We start from the raw sequence: 5,847 nt of genomic DNA on the forward strand, positions 1-5,847 counted from the left end.
TTAGGAATATGAAAATATAAGTACATACATCATCTACCATTTGATTGTCTTTTTTTTTTTTCAGTTACCCTATGTTGTAGTAGTAATGACCGATGTTTTCATTTTTTATTACAGAGCCTATGGAATACTTATAAATTTCCACACAACTCTAATACAATCCACCAAATATCATCTTCTAAAATTCATCAAACCTCTATCTTTTTCTTTCTACAGTTGTTCTTATATTACATAGTTGATTTGTGTTCAACGTTTAACTATTGACTTTGTTAATTATAACTTATTTAAGTGTATTTTGAGTTATCTTTATTTGTGTATTTGACAGGGAATTACTAGTATTGATTTTTTATGAGGTTATTCATGATAGTATGAAAATTGGTGAAGAAGTTCAAACGCAATTAAGTTTAAAGTTTTTATTTCTTTTGTTTAGATATTTTTATATTTAGCGTCTACGTGTTTAGGCATATAGACTTATCTGACATTGATAAAAAAAAATTTGTTTTTTATTATTTTCGATGGATTATAATTGTAATTACTCTTTTTATACCATATAATAGCTAAAAAATGTCGATATTAGTAGTGTAATTCTAGAATCGCATGAGTATTTAATGTCATAAAATATGTGCTACAATTTTTTTGTGGCAATTAAAAAGTGCCACTAAAAATAACATAAATTATAGAATCGAAATGGTATTTAGTAGCACAAAATGTATGCCACACAAAAAATTATCCTTCACTACAAATAAATTTATATTTAGTGGCACATTTTGTTTTGCGCCACTATATTATCTTTTTGGTGGCACATATATTTTTGTGTCACTATATCTTATTGAAAATTCATCTCCCGCTCCTATTTCCCTCCACATCTAAAGGCATTCCTCTTTTTTTTTTGGTGAAATCAAATTTGCTCAATGGAATAGAGAACTCTTTTCATTCACACCACACTACCCCAATCCATCCCCCCTTCTTTCATCCTCCCAATGATTAGTGGAGAATCACCGTCTATCCTCCTCACCAACACCATTGGAACACCGCCTTGTTCTTCTATGAATCAACCAAAAACCTCCAATAGTCTCCCGGGTACCAAGGATTTATCTTTTACCATATAAGATCTTATGTATGATAGATTTCAGAGTTTGGCTGTATAGATGGCATATCAAATATGATTTATGGCATATTGTAGTGGATTTTTTGGGTTTTCATTATCATAATCACAAACACGAACCCTAAGCAGGTATACATTCTTCAGTTGTTTCACTCTCTTTCAACCACTCGACCATCTCCTATTTAGATTCTTATTAGTGGGAGTTCAAATGATTTATATTTGTAATTGTAGCTTTCTAATTCTATTTTTTTTTCTCTTCCCGTGTGATAGCATATACAATCAATACAACATCCACCGAACAGTAGTGAATGTGTTGTTATCGACTTTGACGTCAGGGGCGATGAAGGTCTATTAGCTCTATTTCATTTCCGAAAAAAAAAAGCGGACTAACAAGGTTAAAAATATTTAACGCCATTAAACTCAGAAAAAACTCTTCCCTTACTCTGTTTTTTATTTGGGAAGCAAAGGGCTATTGGATAGTCTTCCCTTACATTGTTCTTCATTTGTAAACGGAAGGAGCTTTGACGGGAGCTTTTACAGGTACCTCTTCATTCAAATTTCCATTAATTCTCTTTCTTATAAAATGTAACTAGTTTGGTCGAATGGTGGTGGTATCGAGTAGGGATGAAAGTGGGTCCAAACCCGGACCCGATGGACCCGGACCCGGAAAACCCGGAACCGTTTAACGATACTTTTAAGAACCGGAAACCGGATCGGTATATAGGAACCGGGTCCGGTTCGGTTCTGGGTTTGGTTCCGGGTAAAGTGGGTCTAGAACCGAAAAACCCGGAAATAGGAAAGTGAGTAAAGTAGAACCGGGTCAAATGGGTTTAGAACCGGAAAAACCGGATTTTTTTTTATTACCCATAATCTTTCAACCGTTATAAAAAAATTAACAAACAAAAAATTACATTTAGGTTATTAGGTTATTGACGACATTGATTTATTTAAAAATAAATAAATAAATAAATAAATAGATATAACAATATATTTGTTTAAAAAAAATGACATTTAGGTCATATCACAGTTAGTTAACTTACATGCCTTATTTGATCAAGTTGACCCATTTTTTTATCACTGTACATTGATTTTTTTTTTAAAGAAATTATGTATTTGACTATTGGATAATTTATTTTGGGTTGTGTGTTTTAATTTAAGATATGTTGAAATTTTAAATTGTTAGTTATTTATTTATTTGCAACCACACTAACTTGTTTTTTTATATTTTTGACCTTGAAGGCTTCAACTTTGAAAATTTGAACATAAAAGCAAGAGACAAATTTGTTGACATTAGCAATCTTTTAATTTTCATGTTTTGTCAACATCTCACAACTTCTCATTATAAATAGGTCCTTCCACCTCTACATTTTCATTTAACTTATTATTCTCTAAGTTGAAGGTTTTGAGTTGTTTTTTCTTTTCAAGAACATTCATGGAAGCTAACCTCCCAATTCAAGTATGTTTCTTTTTAATTTTATACAAATATGCATTTAAAGTAATTGACTAATTTACGTCTTTATACTTCAATTAGGTTCCGTTTTGAATCTATTAGTTTTATAACTTTGATACTTCATTTTTTACATGCTTTAAATCTACCTAATTTTTTTTTACTTAATTTGTTTAGCATTTGAATTTGAAGGAGAGGTCCACATGTTGGCAACATTTTGAAATGTTGTGGGTAGTAGAAAATGATGGGGTTGAACGAAGGCAAGCAAGGTGTAAGTATTGTTTCGCTACACTTAAAGCCGATCCATCAAGACACGGTACAAGTAGTCTTAATAGACATTGTCGTACGTGTGCCAAAAATCCGAATAATATAGCTAGGTAATAAGTTTTGTGCTTTTAATTTATTTGGTAACATTTTTTTAATACTAAATATGTTTATTTTTGTTTTATGTATAGAGATTGAAGATGCGTTAACTCGACAAGATGGTCAAGGAATAAGTGTTGTTTTGTTCTTAATTGTTTAAGAATTTTGATTTGAATTGTTTTGAATATTAGACTTTGATTTTGAATTGTTCAATAGGTACCATGAACTTGGACCCAACCATTGTCCCCTTCTTTGCTTGTGTTATGTTCTTTTAATTGTTATTTTACCACAACATGGATAAAAAGAAACATTCATTAAAATGATTATTAAAATGACGAAAGTCATTGATTAAAATAAAAGTAATAAAAAAATAATAAAGTGGAATGTGGATGTGCATGCATTGATTAAAATATCATTCATTTATACTTGTTTACACCCACATGCACAATTGCACAGTACCAAACAAGTAAATTTGATTCAAGTTCAAAAACATTAATCAACCAAAACAAACACTTACAAACCAATAATCATTTATCAATAAAAAAAAACAAAAATAGTATAACTACTCGTTAATATCTATCGGCCTTTTTCCATTTCCATTTGTGGTGCGTATGGCGTCTTCCAACTCTAATACATATCATAAAAAAAATAATATGAAAGTTAGCATATAACCAATGTTTTGTTATTAGATAATAAAATAAATTTGTTTGCTACCTTTAGCTATGTCATCATCTTTAAGAATATCATCGATGTTGTCAACAATTGGCTTTTTTGATTTCCTCACCCAATCTTAGGTGCAAACCAAAGCCTCTATTATAGGTGTGGACAAGTTTGCACGATAACTATCAATTATGCGACCGCTTGTACTAAAAGCGGATTCGGAAGCCACGGTAGATATTTGAATGCCCAAAAGATCTAATAACATAAACACATAATGTTAAATTATACTACATTATAATAAAAAATATAAGTAATTAAAATTATACCTTTTGCCATCCGCGAGAAAATTGGGTAACGAGATGCGTTATTTTTCCACCAAACCAATATATCAAAGTCCTTAACGCCTTGGGTTTGTCCTTCGTTCAAGTATCGTGTTAATTCCGTTTCCTTTGAAGCCGATGAATTCACCGATTGAGCAAAATAGTCACCCACAAAGTCGTCATCATCATCAATATGCACAGCATCTTGACTACCACCGGTTTCAAATGGTACATTAGAGTTGGTATTGTAACAATTAAAAAAGTTCTCAAATCTCGATTCAATATCCTTGATTAAAGACTTAGTCTTCGCAGTAATATCTAATTCGGAAAGGGGTTTATTTTCCGGCATCTTGTACTTGATTAATGTTTCAAAAGCATGTCTAAGAAATTCTGTCTTCATTCGCGGATCCAAGATAGTCGCAAAGTACATGTAGTCATTCAAAATTTCAAAATCTCCCCAATACTTCTCATATTTGTCTATCATATCATTCCCAATTGAATAAAATCCTTTGTTTTTTGACCAAAACTGTATATGTTTGTAAATGCCACATACTTCTCCAAAAAACCGATTTGCCAATGGTTTTGAAGTCGTCGACACCAATTCTGTTTTCACCTTGAACTTCTCAAGAAAGGAGACCATTGCTCGACAAGTTACAAAATCTTCACTCACCGGGGTTACCACATCTCGTGCAAAGGAACGATCTATCAAAAAAATGTTACAAAAAAAAAAATTAATATATCATTTTGGAGGGCTGTAACTTACTCAAAACACATGCAAATTAGGTGTTTCCAAAGTCTATAACTATTGCCAAACAATGAACTATAATTTAAAAAAAAAAAAAAAAAAAAAAAATCAGCCCAAACGGATTCATAACGAAATAGATATGGCAGCTTAAAGTTAACGAAAAATGCTAAAATAATGTTGTTAACATATTCAAAACAGCTTTGATATATCATTTTTGGAGGGCTGTAACTTACTCAAAACACATGCAAATTAGGTTTTTCCAAAGTCTATAACTATTGCCAAACAATGAACTATAATTAAAAAAAAAAAAAAATCAGCCCAAACGGACTCATAACGAAGTAGATATGACAGCTTAAAGTTAATGAAAAATGCTAAAATAATGTTGTTAACATATTCAAAACAGCTTTGATATATCATTTTTGGAGGGCTGTAACTTACTCAAAACACATGCAAATTAGGTGTTTCCAAAGTCTATAACTATTTCCAAACAATGAACTATAATTAAAAAAAAAAAAAAAATTCAGCCCAAACGGACTCATAACGAAGTAGATATGACAGCTTAAAGTTAACGAAAAATGCTAAAATAATGCTGTTAACATATTCAAAACAGCTTTGATATATCATTTTTGGAGGGGTGTAACTTACTCAAAACACATGCAAATTAGGTGTTTCCAAAGTCTATAACTATTTCCAAACAATGAACTATAATTTAAAAAAAAAATTAGCCCAAACGGACTCATAACGAAGTAGATATGACAATTTAAATAGAGCTAAAAATTCAGCAAAAATGCAGAAAAAAAAATTACCTTCCATTTCATACTCATAGAAAGCTTTTTCTAAATCCACCGCAATCGTCAATAAGTCATAAGTTGAGTTCCAACGAGTGGGACAATCGTTGCACAAAAATTTGGTTGATTCCACCCCGACGGCTTTCATGCACTTTTTAAATAGAGCAATCCGTTGTGTGGACTTTCTAATATATCTTACGGCGTCTTGTAAACATTTAACACTCTCGTCATTTTTATTCATCCCGTCTCTCACAATTAGATTGATAATGTGTGCGGTAATGACAATATAATGCACCCTTTTACTCGGACTTGTCCAACAATCGGTGGTCAAATGAACCGTGTTAAGTGGATTACATAAGAATGTTACCAACTTATTTCTTTCTTCTTGATAATAAAGTGACACTTTTTTTGAAATTGTTGTT

The 5,847-nt window shown here is 31.3% G+C and overlaps 1 long non-coding RNA gene across 1 annotated transcript; it reads left to right on the forward strand.

Annotated features, from left to right (window-relative positions):
- Positions 1-776: 776 nt before the first annotated feature.
- On the forward strand, positions 777-3,149 carry LOC145086378 (uncharacterized). The gene is made up of 4 exons (XR_013700415.1): positions 777-1,231; positions 1,373-1,642; positions 2,727-2,926; positions 3,005-3,149. It is a non-coding gene; the product is annotated as an uncharacterized LOC145086378 (long non-coding RNA).
- The last annotated feature ends 2,698 nt before the right edge of the window (positions 3,150-5,847 follow it).

The sequence above is a fragment of the Lactuca serriola genome, chromosome 2 (assembly GCF_051521515.1).
Source record: "Lactuca serriola cultivar US96UC23 chromosome 2, Lser_US96UC23_V15, whole genome shotgun sequence".
NCBI lineage: Eukaryota > Viridiplantae > Streptophyta > Magnoliopsida > Asterales > Asteraceae > Lactuca > Lactuca serriola.